Source organism: Heteronotia binoei, chromosome 12 (genome assembly GCF_032191835.1).
Source record: "Heteronotia binoei isolate CCM8104 ecotype False Entrance Well chromosome 12, APGP_CSIRO_Hbin_v1, whole genome shotgun sequence".
Lineage (NCBI taxonomy): Eukaryota > Metazoa > Chordata > Lepidosauria > Squamata > Gekkonidae > Heteronotia > Heteronotia binoei.
The window spans coordinates 7,076,267-7,091,962 of NC_083234.1; positions in this window are offsets into that span (position 1 = coordinate 7,076,267).

Genomic DNA, 15,696 nt, shown 5'->3' on the forward strand with positions numbered 1-15,696 from the left:
CAGTCTTGAAACACAGCAACGAGGTAGTACCGTTACGTTCCCTCGTTTCCCTAGAAGCTTTGACCAGCTTTCAACAATCTAGCAGACAAAAATGTGTGAGCCGAAGGCTAAAAATCGGTGAGGTAGCTCACGCTTAACTCAGCTTAGCGGGATTGCTGACACACACATACATACACAGGGCTTTTTTAATAGAAAAAAACCAAGAAGGAATTCACCCCCTGATGCCACGCAGCTGAGCGTGTGTGAGTGAGTGAAGTGAGCAATCAGGCCAATGGCCCATCCAGTCCAACACTCTGGGTCACACAGTGGCCAAAAAAGAGAGAGAAAGAAACAGGTGCCATCAGGAGGTCCATCTAGGGTTGCCAATCCCCAGGTGGGGGCAGGAGATCCCCCGGTTTGGAGGCCCTCCCCCCGCTTCAGGGTCATCAGAAAGCGGGGGGGGGAGGGTGTCTGCTGGGCACTCCATTATTGCCTAGGGAGACCCATCCCATTAGGGTATAATGGAGAATTGATTTGTGGGTATCTGGGGCTCTGGGGGAGGCTGTTTTTTGAAGTAGTGGCACAAAATTTTCAGCACAGCATCTGATGCCTCTCTTCAAAACACCCTCTGAGTTTCAAAAGGATTGGATCAGGGGATCTAATTCTATGAACCCCCAAAGAAGGTGCCCCTATCCTTCATTATTTCCAATGGAAGGAAAGCATTTAAAAAGGTGTGCGGTCCCTTTAAATGTGATGACCAGAACATCCTTTGGAGTTCAATAATGCTTGTCACAACCTTGCTCCTGGCTAGCCCCACCCCCAATGTCTCCTGGCTCCACCCCCAAAGTCCCCAGATATTTCTTGAATTGGACTTGGCAACCCTAGGTCCATCAGTGGGGCCAGGACACTAGAAGCCCTCCCACCATTGCTCCCCAAGCACCAAGAATAGAGAGCATCACTTGCCCAGACAGAGAGTTCCAACAATACACTGTGGCTACGAGCCACTGTTGGACCTCTGCTCCATATGTTTATCCAATCCCGTCTTGAAGCTGTCTATGCTTGCAGCTGCCGCCACCCCTTGTGGCAGTGAATTCCATGTGTTAATCACCTTTTGGGTGAAGAAGGACTTCCTTTTATCTGTTCCAACCTGACTGTTGAGCAATTTAATGGAGACCAATTTCGCACACAGTTTACCCTGCAGTCATGTTCCTGTTCTCTGCGTAGTGTCCGTCGGATTTCCCACTATCTGCGCCGGAGTTACAGGATGTGCCGCAGCTTTTGTGTAGCAGACGCAAACTGGGTTTTTGTGGTTTACGTTTCCTACGCGAAAGCCACAACACTTCATGTAACTCCGGCGCAGATAGTGGGAAATCCGACAGATGCTGCGCAGAGAACAGGAACGGGACCGAGGGGTAAGCTGTGTGCGAAATCGGTAGGAGTGTCCATGAGTTCTTGTATTGTGAGAAAGCGAGAAAAGTAGCTCTTTCTCTTGAATGTAAAGGAATCAGGCATACTTGAGGAATCCAGTCAACAGATTGTGCTTCTCTCAGGTTAAACACAGTGTCATTTTGCGCGCCCCCCCCCCAAAGGACCTAAGCAGGGTTGCCAGGCAACAGTAGGAGACTGGAGGAGGCATGGGAGGCAGCTGTCCGCATCACTGTGAGGTCACTTCTAGCAAAAATCCGGAACACATGTCACACCTCTCTAGCAATTGCTGGAAACTCTATGGCAAAACTATAGAGTTTCCATCGATTCCTAGACAGGAGTGGTGTCACTTCCAGGTTTTCCTGGAAATTGACCATACTGAATGGAAGTGATCACAAGCAGCAACTTTTGAATTGTAAAATGTCTTTTGGAAGCCCCTAGAAGCAAATGCAAAACAGAGGATAAAGTACAACTGTGTCGCGTATCGCTCTTGGTGCCTTGCTGTACTGAAGACGTTACCATTAGCATTGCCACCTGCACCCATCTGACAAGAATTTACAGACATTTATGTGTTTCTGAGTGACTTTGGGTGTGGGGGTTAGGCGTTCCTTATGTGGCATTATCTGTAGCATTGGATTATTTAGTATTAGAGAGAGGCTTTTGAATAATATAATTTTGTAGTAAAAATTTATATACTATTGGAGGCTGGTCTCCGCAGAGATTTATGTAACCTTTCCCCCTCTAGACCTATCAGCCTGGTGTGGGGGTGGGGGGATTTGGGGTTATTTTATTTTTCTGCCTGACTATCCACAATAGTATTTACTGGGTTTTTGCTGTCTGCAAATTCACAGGAGTGGTTTGCGAAGCAAAACAAGACCTCCACAAAACCCCCTACCAGTTGACCCGAAGCTGTTTGGCCAAGCCGAAGGGCCCGCAGCTTCCCAATGACATCTTCGGTTCCTAGGTCAACCAGACTCCCCCACCGAGGGAGAGAAAATTAAACAGTTATGAAAGGGGCCTTTCACTGGGGCTCTGGGAAACGCCAGGACTCATCTGCTCCGTGCTAATTCCTCTCTGCGCCTGTTTTCTTAACCCGTTGGAACCTTGGCGGGAAAATTACAGGCCAAAAAAACATTGTGAAACAAGGCCTGTTTGTCTTGTCCAAGTGGGGCTGGGGACCGAGACAGCGTGGTAGGTCAAGCGGGAGGGAAAGAGGCATCCAGAAAGGCCAAAAAGACTTAGCGAGGAATTATGTGGCACCTTTGAGGGTTCAATGCTCACAACAAAAGCCCATGATTTGGCACTTACTTCCAAAGAGGGGGTCAAGGAATCAGAAGTCGCCGTTACCAATGCTAGAACTTACATTAGAAAAAAAAAAGTCATCTTAATGTAGTCAATTCACAACCGTCAGTTCGTTTATTGTAATTAGCCATTGGCTGTTAAAAGTCTACACAAATCTCAAGGAAAAGCAAAGGAAACTGGAAGTTAATGAACATACGAAGTATCGTGTAAAGCAAAAGGGTATAACAGCAGATGCAGTGCAATAGCAATAACACTGGAGAGATACCCATAAATCTACAAATCATCCCTTCACACTGACACCTTGGCACGTATTTTCTTCGCTGGGAGGACAAAGACTGAAACTATCTGGGAGACAGAAGCATCAGTATCAGAGAAAAGAAATACTATTTTTTCCTTGTCTGAATAAGCACTCAGGTCTGACAGAATTCATCTACAATTTGATCCTTGGACTAGAACGGAGCAAACAGAAAAGTAAATAATGAAGTAAGTCCTCAATTGCATGAGACCTGACAACTGGAATAACCCGTACTCACTTAGGCAGCTCATATACTAAAATTGGAACGGGAATAACCTTCTTGGTAGGGTTGCCATTTCTGGGTTAGGAAATTCCTGGACATTTGGGGGTGGAATTTGGGGAGGGCATGGAGTCTCGGGGGAGGTATAATGAGCTGTAATTCTGGAGGACTCCCCAGTTTCCACCTGGAGGCTGGACCCCTAACACATGTTTATTGCTCAGAGGAGCGTTTTTCAAACCTTAGGGTTATACGATGTCCTCTTCTTAGAGGATATGTTCTCTATTTTTGGTGTCTTTCCTCTTTGGGGCTCTTTTAAAAACACTGATGAAAATATCCTCTTTGGGGTTGGACGTTTAGAAAGATTCCAAGCTCGTTTGGTTAAATGCACAGACTCTTATCTGGGAGAACCAGGTTTGATTCTCCACTCTTCCACATGCACCTGCTGATGTGCAACGCATCTCTGAGGATTTACTGAGAGGCAGCTCGGGTTGCCAGGTCCAACTCGAGAAATATCTAAGGACTTTGGGGGTGGAGCCAGGAGCAAGGGCGTGACAAGCATGATTGAACTCTGAAGGGAATTCTGGCCATCACATCTAAAGGGACGGCATGCCTTTTAAATTCTCCATTTGGAAATAAGGATAGAGGCACCTTTTTGGGGGGCTCATAGAATTAAACCCCCGGTCCAATCTTTTTGAAACTTGGGGGGGGGGGGTGTTTTGAAGAGAGTCGCTGGAAGCTATGCTGAAACTTTGTTGCATCTACCTCAAAAAAACAGCCCCCAGATGCTCATAGATCAATTCTCCATTATACCCTATGGAAAACGGTCTCCATAGGGTATAATGGAGTGCCCAGCAGACATTTCCCTTTCTCACCCTGCTTTCTGATAACCCTGGAGTAGGGGGAGGGCCTTCAAACTGCAGGATCCTAGGCTCCCAACTGGAGACTGGAATAACCCAACTGGCAACCCTAGAGACAGTGGTTCGCTAGATATAAGGCTACCAGCTTTTGAAAGGCAAAAAGGAGGACGTATTTCCTGACTGACTACTTCAAACAAGTGAGCACAATGACAAAATTCATTTTAAATACCCTGACTATTGAAGCTGAAGCTGGAGGACTATTGGGCAGAAGAGAAGAAGAAGAAGACCGTAGATTTATACCCCGCCCTTCTCTCTGAATCAGTCTCAGAGCGGCTCACAATCTCCTTTACCTCCTTCCCCCACAACAGACACCCTGTGAGGTTGGTGGGGCTGAGAGGGCTCTCACAGCAGCTGCCCTTTCAAGGACAGCTCCAAGGAGAGCTATGGCTCACCCAAGGCCATTCCAGCAGCCGCAAGTGGAGGAGTGGGGAATCCAGGGCTTGTTGTAGGAAAAGCCCAGCAGGAACTCATTTGCATATTGGACCATAGCTCCTGACACCCAGCCAGTCAGAACTGCATCCCTGCTCAAAAAGAAAAACCCCTGGGGGAAATCAAACCCAGTTCTCCCAGATAAGAGCCCGTGCACTTAACCGCTACACCAAACTGGCTCTCAGAGGCTCAGTCTTCCAGCCCCGTTTTCCTTATTTAAGAAAAAAGCTCAAAAGAGGATAGACACTAAAAGAAAAAGAAAAACAAAGAGGTCATGTCCTCTAAAAAGAGGACATCTGGTAACCTTACAAGATAACATCCGAGGTCCTACTGCGCACAGTCTCAGTGTTATAATATAGCGGATACAGCTCTGAGCATGTCCCCCCCACCCCACAGAGGCTGAGAGCCAGCCAACAGTCCTTTTATGGCCCACATTCGAACTACATACATCTCTTGAGACAATTTGAGTTCCCCGTTCCTCGTCCCTAATCTCCCGAGAATTTATAAAGCAAATCCAGGGCCAGAGAAGCAGGGCGGGTTTTGCCTGCTTTGAGGTTTCAGGAAGAGTAATCGACGTGCCATCTGGAGCTGGCGGAAAGCACCTTAGTGTGCTGGTCTCTCCCCCCCCCCCCACAACCTCCTTCCCCTTCTTTAAATCTTGCTTTCAGACTAACTATGCAAAAAGATGTTCATTTTGGAGTAAGTGATCATAGCTTATGTGGGGTTTATGGAGCGCGAAGAAGACTGCAGTTGGACGCCTGTCACTTCATTGAGTTTTATGGACTTCCATCAAGTCCACTTAGTCGTCCCCGTTTTATCGGTTCTCCAGCTCTGCACGGGCAAGGTTTGCTCCATGGCAAGCACTGTATGCCAACGGATCTCCCCATCCCACCCACTGACTAGTTTCCCCCAGCTAGGGTTGCCAGCTCTGGGTTGGGCAAATCCTGGAGATTTGGGGGTGGAGCCTGAAGAGGGTGGAGCCTGGGAAGGGAAGGAAGGGACTTCAATGGGGTATTATGCCATAGAGCAGGGTGTCAAACTCATTTGTTTTGAGGGCTGGATCTGACATAAAACATATTTAAAATTTTAGCACTCATTGGCCTTACAGGTGCTTTCTTTGCATCTCTCCCATGGGATCCAGGGAACTGGGCAAAGGAAGCTCTGGCTCTTTCTTTCCTTCCCCAGGGGACCAGGAGGGGGAGGAGCTTCAGCCAAAAGAAGGAAGAGAGACTTGACTCGGTAGCACCGCTGTGCGATTGAGAGAGCCTGGAAAAACAAGCTCTGCCTCCCCTCCTTCCTCCCCAAGGGAGGAGCCTCAGCCAATGGAGAGGCTCAGCTTGAAAAGCCAGATGAAAAGCAGGGCACTGCCTTAGGCCAAACCAGCAACTAGACCAGCAGCCCGTCGAGATCAGTGTTGTCTAAGACTGGCAGCAGCTGTGTGGGGTCTCAGATGGACATCTTCACATCTTCTCCCATCTGGTGGTGCTGGGGATTGAACCTGAGACCTTCTGCTTGCTAAACAGAGGCTCTACCACTGGGCCATGGCCCCTTCCCTTGTACCCAGGCAGGGTATCATATGTGACCAGGGAACAATTGTAATACCAATTGTAATACCAATTACAATTGTAATAACAATTGTAATTGAGATCTCCAGGTTCCACCTGGGGCCTGGCAACACTATAGTTTTGGCATCACTTACTGTATCGTGTTCCAAAGGCCATGTTTTGTTTCAGCTCTGTTTGAGATTTCTGTTTGTTTTCTGATTTCTGTTGTCCAAATCCTCCGGTACTGTTTGCTCGATGGCGCATCCTTTTGACTGTACTTGATTTATCATGTCTAATGCAGGGGTGTCAAACATGCGGCCTGGGGGCCGAATCAGACCCCTAAAGGGCTCCTCTCAGGCCTGCGAATAACTCACTATCTGCTTCCTTCTCTCTCTCTTGCATCCTTCTACATCACAACTTGCTTTGCCAGGCTTGCTCAATCGCACAGGAGCAACAGAGCAAAGCTCCTCCCTTGGGGAAGAAGTGGGGGAAGGAGAAATAGCTTTGCCAGGCTCTCTCAATGGCACAGCAGAGCTACTGAGCCAAGCCTCTCTTCCTTCTGTTGGTTGAGGCTCAGCAAGCCAGTGGGGTGGCTTAGACTAAGCGTGTGTGTTTGTCTGTGTCCTTTATAAAGTTTACATCTCCCTGACCTGGCATTACATTTTAAGACACACATGGCCAGGCCCGACAAAGTCTCATTTATGTTAGATCCAGCCCTCGTAACAAATGAGTTTGACACCCCTGGTCTAATGCATCTTGAGGGTCAGCTAGAAAGAGGGCCTATAAAAGCTAAACCAATAAATAAATACAGAAATCATCATCAAGCACACACCTGAAATATCAAGGTAGGTGCATAAGGATGGGAAGGAGAGGAGGAAGTATTCCGTAAAAATGCAGCCAGGCTCATTGGGTGTTTTTACACTGACAGTTTGTGACTCTCTAACACCGCATTGGAAACTTACCTTTTACGTTACCTAACGTTCTCACAACTGTTTTGCATTGTTGCTGCCCGAAGCACCTACATTTGTTTCGGTGAGATGAGTTCCGATGCTGCTGCTGCAACGTTTTTCTCGAAACTAGTTTTGATCCGGTCATTTCTCTACAGGCGTTTCAAACTTGTATTGTAAACGTTTTCATGCATTTCAAAAGACTCCTCCAAAAGCCACAAGGTGCAGTAATTTGTATGAGAACTGACAGCACTTGAAATTTTTACATATCATTGCTTGCCTCATCTTGTAATTTAAATTTGTATTGTTTTTGCAGTGTTGACACAATTTCCAACCAATCGTATACATTTAAGCTCTGGTATTCCGTCTGCCCTCTGATCAGAGACCACCCCCCCCCCAATTGAAATGCTTTCAGCAGGAAATATAGAAGTTTGGCTACGCAAAATGAGCAGAGCAAAGATATTGGATTTATATCCCGCCCTCCACTCAGAGTGGCTCACAATCTCCTTTATCTTCCTCCCCCACAACAGACACCCTGTGAGGTAGGTGGGGCTGAGAGGGCTCTCACAGCAGCTGCCCTTTCAAGGACAACCTCTGCCAGAGCTATGGCTGGCCCAAGGCCATTCCAGCAGCTGCAAGTAGAGGAGTGGGGAATCAAACCCGGTTCTCCCTGATAAGAGAGCTATGGCTGACCCAAGGTCATGCCAGCAGCTGCAAGTGGAGGAGTGGGGAATCAAACCCGGTTCTCCCAGATAAGAGAGCTATGGCTGACCCAAGGCCATTCCAGCAGCTGCAAGTGGAGGAGAGGGGAATCAAACCCAGTTCTCCCTGATAAGAGAGCTATGGCTGACCCAAGGTCATGCCAGCAGCTGCAAGTGGAGGAGTGGGGAATCAAACCCGGTTCTCCCAGATAAGAGAGCTATGGCTGACCCAAGGCCATTCCAGCAGCTGCAAGTGGAGGAGTGGGGAATCAAACCTGGTTCTCCCAGATAAGAGTCTGCACACTTCACCATTACACCAAACTGGCTCTAAGGCTGGGAAGGTGAGGGGGAAGTATTCCGTAAAAACGCAGCCAGACTCATAGTCATTGAGGTTTTCAGCTCTGGGCTTCCAGTGGCCAAAGCAGGACATATTATGTTCAATTCCTCGCATGACACAGGAAGGCCTTTGGTGATAACTGTGACTGCGTGATTGCCTTTCGTAATGGCCAACCACAAGCTCCTCTTTGGCACGAGATAACATTGCGAGCAAAGAGCTTAGCAGGATTCAATAAAGGATTAGACGTTTCTGAGAATAACAAGAAACATCCTGAGCCGGCCTCCCAAATACTAATGCATGCCGTTTTTGAAAAGGAGAGAAAACTCCATGGCTTCAAAGGAGCCAGTGTGGCCCTGTGCTTTGGAGGCGGCTCGCCTGGATCTGTCCCAGCTCTTTTGCAGAATTTCAGCCTGGCCTTGACAGTATCATCGCCCTTGGGAAGGAAGCATTATTGCTTTGCAGCCTCCCTCTTGGCTCCATCATCAAGCAAAAGGGAGACTGCAGCCCAGAAGTCAGAAGGAGACGGAGATTGGGAAGGGCAGCCATGAAGGAGCTAGAAGAGATTCTTATAGGCTTGCCAATCCCCAGGTCCCAGTGGGGGATCTCCCAGTTTGGCAGGCTCTTTCCCACCCCCAGTCAGCTGGCCGGCAGGCAAAAGTCCTACCTCAACAGCCTCCATGTACCTTCAAACTTCGGAAGGCTTAAGAACATGCTGGGAACAGCTTGCTTCTAGAAAGGTGTGTGTGCCTTTAAATCTTTGACCCAGGCTGAATGGGAGTGGGGCAAGCCTGCAGAAACAACATACCTGTTGAAGTGGAAAGAAAGGCACCCAGAACCTCCATTTGTTTTACAGCCCCTTAAGAAGACATTTGCACACTAAAATAGTAACCTCTTTTCCCTGTGTTAGTCTGACAAACTGGATTGAGTATAGAGTAGTCAGCAACTTCCACGGTGAGTAAATTTGTATTTACCAGTGAGACCACAAAGTGGGTGCTTCCAAGTTGTGGTTATTTTAGCTGCTGTGTGTGTGTGTGTGTGAGAGAGAGAGAGAGAGAGAGAGGAAATGGAAGTACAGCCAGCTACTGGGAGCTGATGAAATGAAGACTGTATTCAGGGGAACTGCACTGCTGTATTTTTATTTATTTATTTTAGGGAATGGGAAAGTCTCCTGGCTCCATCCCCAAAGTTTTCAGGTCCCACCCCCGAAGTCCCCAGATATTTTCTGAGCTGGACTTGACAACTTTAGGTTCTTAAGGGTAAGGATGTTTCAGTGGAGATCAAGGTGAAGAAGAAGAGATTGGATTTATACCCCACCCTTCATTACCCGAAGAAGCCTCAGAGCGGCTTACAATCTCCTTTCTCTTCCCCGCTCCACAACAGACACCCTGTGAGGTGGGTGGGGCTGAGAGGGCTCTGAGAGAACAGCTCTTGAGAGAACAGCTCTGCGAGAACTTGTATCTATTTCAAGGTCACCCAGCAGGTGCATGTGGAGAAGTGGAGAATCAAACCTGATCCTTCCAAATAAGTGTCCGTGCACTTAACCACTACACCAAACTGGCTCTCTTACTATCTAATGTAATTCATGCTGAGATCAGCTTAATTCATGCCATGGTCTCCCCCTGAACTATGTGGGGGTGTGACAGTTGGACAATGAAGAAAGCTGACAGGAAGAAAGTTGATTTGTTTCAAGCGTGGTGTCGGAGGAGAGTTTGATGGATGCCATGATGGACCTCCACCCAGACGAATGAATAGATTCTAGATCAAGACAAGAGTCACTGGAAAAGACAATCGTGGTAGGAAGATTTGGAGGCAGCAGAGAAAAAGGATGACCCAACACGAGAATGGATGGACTCAAGAAAGGAAGTCAAAGCCCTCAAGACCTGAGAATGGCTGTTACCAAAAGGACATTTTGGAGGACACGCATGCTGGTTTTCAGTCCCAGACTTCTCCCCCTAAAGCAGAGGTCCCCGACCTTTTTGGCACCAGGGACCGGTTTTGTGGAAAACAATTTTTCAATGGACCGGGGCGGGGGGGAGGGAGGATGGTTTCAGGATGATACAATTGTGCACTTTGTTTCTATTACTTCGGTGTGGTGGTTAAGTGTGCGGACTTATCTAGGAGAACTGGATCTGATTCCCCACTCCTCCACTTGCAGCTGCCGGAATGGCCTTGGGTCAGTCAGAGGTCTCGCAGGAGTTGTCCTCGAGAGCCAGTTTGCTGTAGTGGTGAAGTGTGCGGACTCTTATCTGGGAGAACCGGGTTTGATTCCCCACTCCTCCACTTGCACCTTCTGGAATGGCCTTGGGTCAGCCATAGCTCTGGCAGAGGTTGTCCTTGAAAGGGCAGCTGCTGGGAGAGCTCTCTCAGCCCCACCCACCTCACAGGGTGTCTGTTGTGGGTAAAGGAGATTGTGAGCTGCTCTGAGACTCTTTGGAGTGGAGGGCGGGATATAAATCCAGTATCTTCTTCTTCTACTCTCTCAGCCCCACCTACCTCACAGGGTATCCATTGTGGGGGAGGAAAATAAAGCAGATTTGTGAGCCATTCTGAGACTCTGAAATTCGGTGTGGAGGGCAGGATATAAAACCAATGTATTATTATTATTATTATTACTATTAAGAACATAAGAGAAGCCATGTTAGATCAGGCCAATGGCCCATCCAGTCCAACACTCTGTATCACACAGTGGCCAAAAAATTTATACACACACACACACACACTGTGGACCTCTGCTCCATATTTTTATCTAACCCCCTCTTGAAGGTGGCTGTGCTTGTGGCCACCACCACCTCCTGTGTCAGTGAATTCTACATGTTAATCACCCTTTGGGTGAAGAAGTACTTCCTTTTATCCGTTTTAACCTGTCTGCTCAGCAATTTCATCGAATGCCCACGAGTTCTTGTATTGTGAGAAAGGGAGAAAAGGACTTCTTTCTCTACTTTCTCCATCCCATGCATTATCTTGTAAACCTATATCATGTCACCCCGCAGTCGACGTTTCTCCAAGCTAAAGAGCCCCAAGCGTTTCAGCCTTTCTTCATAGGGAAAGTGTTCCAGCCCTTTAATCATTCTAGTTGCCCTTTTCTGGACTTTCTCCAATGCTATAATATCCTTTTTGAGGTGCGGCAACCAGAACTGCACACAGTAGAAGAAGAAGAAGATATTGGATTTATATCCCGCCCTCCACTCCGAAGAGTCTCAGAGCGGCTCACAATCTCCTTTCCCTTCCTCCCCCACAACAGACACCCTGTGAGGTGGGTGGGGCTGAGAGGGCTCTCACAGCAGCTGCCCTTTCAAGGACAACCTCTGCCAGAGCTACGGCTGACCCAAGGCTATGCCAGCAGGTGCAAGTGGAGGAGTGGGGAATCAAACCCGGTTCTCCCAGATAAGAGTCCGCACACTTCACCACTACACCAAACTGGCTCTCCACACCAAACGGCTCTCCACAGTACTCCAAATGAGACCGCACCATTGATTTATTGTTACTATTATTGTTATTGTTATTATTATTACATTAGAGTATATAATAAAATAATTATACAACTCACGGCCCGGTTGCTAACAGGCCACGGGCCGGTACTGGTCCATGGCCCGGGGGTTGGGGACCCCTGCCCTAAAGGACCCCAAGTGCTTGGAAAGGTCTCTACCTGGGCCTTCCTGAGCAGTTAGCAGACAGTAGACAAACACTGAACACGAGGAACGAATGAGCTGACTCGTTTAGGACTGCTTTGAGTAAGAGAGTCTGTAATTCGATGAGACTAGAAAAGAGCAAGAGTCCAGTAGCACCTTAAAGACTACCAACATTTGTGGCAGGGGAGGAGCTGCTGTCGTTCGAAAGATGTTAAGTGTTGAGGAAAATGTCTCTCCTCCTGAGACTTGGGCTATCTGCCACCAGTTAGAGCAGTGGTGGGGAACCTTTTTTCTGCCTAGGGCCTTTTGGATATTTATAACATCATTCGCGGGCCATGAAAAATCTTCAACTAAAAAACAGTGCTCCGCTGAGGGAGAATGATTCAGGCCAGCAAAATTAATGTAAATAATTGGGTTTTTTAACTTGAAGTCATGTGGGGAGAGCCTAATCTGGTGCGCGCACACACACACACACACACACACACGGCCCGCCGCCCTAAGCGAATGCCTAGGTCCAGTGCTTTTTTGTAGAAAAAGTCCAGCAGGAACTCAGTAGCATATTAGACCACATCCCCTAATATTAGCCTATTAGGTCACACACTCATTAGTATATTAGGCCACACCCTCTGGGATAATCAAGTGCAAACTGAACTGTGACAGTAACTTTTCCAGGCCCTGCAGCAATTCTAGCCAGCCAACCAGGCCCCGGGGAGGCTACCGCACAGTACATCTGGGCCCTGTGATTTCTGCCTGGCCCTGGGGAGGCTGCTGCATGGTGCAGCTGGGCCCCACGATCCTCGCTGGCCAGCCAGGCCCCAGGGAGGCTGCCACACAGCTCGGTTTGGTCCAACAATCCCCAAGGGCCACATCAAGTGACCTTGAGGGCCATATACGACCCTCGGGACCGAGGTTCCCCACCCCTGAGTTAAAGGAACCAATGCCAGACCTGATGGCCCCAGGGTCTGACCCTTCGGAAGGCAATTTTATGTCTTCATTTCTGTTTCCATTCAGATTTGCAAGTGCTGTGGCTTGAGGGGCACCTTCCAGAGATGTGTTATGGGGGTCTGTGCCTTCTCCACAGAGGAGGGAACGGGGGCACTTAGGGATGGGAAGGCCTTGGTCCAAAGTGCAGAATAGGAGCCAGGGGTAGAATTCTAGCAGGAGCTGCTTTGCATATTAGGCCAGACACCCCTGGTGTAACCAATCCCCCAAGAGCTTACAAAAAAGAGCCTTGTAAGCTCTTGAAGGATTGGCTGCATCAGGGGTGTGTGGCCTAATATGCAAAGGAGCTCCTGCTAGAATCTCACCCCTGAATAGGACCCCAGAATCACTGCCATGTAGGCTTCCCAATACCTCCGCCCTGGCAGGGGACCCCCGATTTTGGACCCTCCTCCCCCGCTCTCCAAAAATCCAGAAGCGGGGGGGGGGGGGAGAACATGCGTGTAGGCATCATGTAGTTGTAGAGCTCCTGATCCATTTGTAAAACGTGTGCCTTTAATGCTGCGCAGGAAACAGGAAGGGCTTCATTGGAAAGGGTCAGTAATAGTTTCCATGGACAATGGCCCCTCCCTTTCTTTTGCTTTTGTTTTCACAGCAAGTAGAGTTCTGCGGGAAGAAGATCTAGTAAGTATTTGTGTGTGAGAGAGAGGGAGGGGGCAGGAGATTCCCTGGTTTGGAGGCCTTCCCCCCCTTTAGAAAGCGTGGGGGGGGGGGAGAGAAATGTCTACTGGGCACTCTATTATTCCCTATGGAGGGATAATAGGGAATTGATCCGTGGGTATTGGGAGCTTTGGGGGGCTATTTTTTGAGGTAGAGGCACCAAATTTTTAGTATAGCATCTAGTGCCTCTCCCCAAAATACCCCCCAAGTGTCAAAACGATTGGACCAGAGGGTCCAATTCTATGAGCCCCAAAAGATGGTGCCCCTATCCTTCATTATTTCCTATGGAAGAAAGGCATTTAAAAAGGTGTGCTGTCCCTTTAAATGTGATGGCCAGAACTCCCTTGGAGTTCAATTATGCTTGTCACACCCTTGTTCATGGCTCCACCCCCAAAGTCTCCTGGCTCCGCCCCCAAAGTCCCCAGTTTTTTCTTTAATTGGACTTGGCAACCCTACTGCCACTGCCTCCCAACGCCATCACTGGGGCCAAGAAAAGAGTGGCCTTTGCCCCATGCAAGGGGGGCAGGAACCGCCTCTGCCACTGGAAACCAGCTGCTTATGCCCCAGACGAGTCAGGAAAAAGTGGCAGAAACAACCTGCTCTTCTTCTCCACCTCCCACCCCCAAGCTGTGTTCAGTCAGGAAATTCCTAAAGATTTTCTTGGGGGTGGAGTCTGTGGAGGGTTAGGTTTGAGGAGGGGCGGGGCTTCTCCAGGGTATAATGCCATAGGGCAGGCCTCAGATTCAGTGGGAGCTCACAGGAGCACAGCTCCTGAACCTTTCTGAGAGATCCACCTCCTCCTCCTGAGAGTTCCACCTCCTCGTCCATTGAATAGTAGGTGCAGCTGCATAACAATCCCTGGATGAGCTCCACCACCTATTTTTCTACAAAATGACCCCTGCCATAGAGTCTACCTCCTCAAGCGGCAATGTTGCCTGGAGATCAGTTGAAACCCCAGGACATCTCCAGCTACCACCTGGAGACTGGCAACCACAGCCAGTACCCCTCCGTCTCAGGGCAACTTAGGTTGCCAGGTCTGTGTTGGGAAATACCTGAAGACTTTGGGGATGGATCCAGGAGAGGGTGGAGTTTGGGGAGGGGAGGGGCCTCAGCATGGGACAATATCCGCCCTCCAAAGCAGCCGTTTTCTCCTGCAGAGCTGATCTCTGCCAACTGGAGATCAGTTGTAAAAGCAGGAGATCTCCTGGCCCCACCTGGAAGCTGGCAACACTAAGGCAACTGCCCCTGTTGCCCATTGGGTAAGACCATCCCAGGGGAGAGGTTGATGCTGGAAGACCTTGACAATCCTTCGGCGAAAGCTTTCCTTGTCAGCTTAAAGGCAGGGATTATTCTTGCTCCAGCTTAGCCCCCTTCCCCCCCACCACCTCTTTGCCGGATCCTCAAGGCTGACGCGATGCCCTAAATCACAGGTAAGCCTTGACAATTCAGCCCCTGCCGTGCAAAATTGCTTTTTAAAAGCACTTCCTTTTTATGGCCTAATTTAGGGCGACATTGAGCGTTCTCCGAAATACTTTCCCCGGCTCTCTCCGATGTCCTGCCCCCTGTTTAAAAGGCCCGAATGTTCTTTCCTGTGTTCATTCCAAGCTCAAATGTACTCTTGCCCTGAATTGGATCTTGACCAAATGGCTCGACGCAAAGTCATTATTTCTAGGATAAATTACCTTTCCATCCGGTTTGGCACCAGGCGACTTCTGCAGGGAACGCCGGGAGCCGTTTTATTTGATGGTGTTAATGCCCGATTTATTGTTTGTCCCAAATCTGATATTGAAAGATTCATTTCTGAGAAGGAATGGCGAGCACCCGGCTCCCGACCGAGGACCTCTGCCAGGACGCAGGCTGCATCTAATGCAACATTGATTTTCTCCCTCCACCCACCCATAAAGCACAGAATCTAGTAGCTTGGCAAGGAATTGGATTTCCAAAGCCTGCAACTGGGAGATGCTTTTGAACTTCTCATCTGTGCTGCTTTGACCCACCAAATCCCTTTTCTGATTTCACTTCTCCCCTGTGCAAATCAAACCTCTGAAACTTTATTTTAAGTGTTGTTTTCTGTTTCCAGGAACTGAGAGGGGGTTTTTTCCTGTAAAACATACACATTTTTTCCCAATGTTATCTGTGAGTCGGTAAATCAACATTATACACGCTTGGTACACCATAAAAGTGTCAGGCATTGGACGTACAAATTGTATGTTAAAAATGAATGACGTGCGCGGGGCGAATATATGGAGAAAATCAACAGAAGAAGAAGAAGAAGATGATATTGGATTTATATCCCTCCCTATACTCTGAAT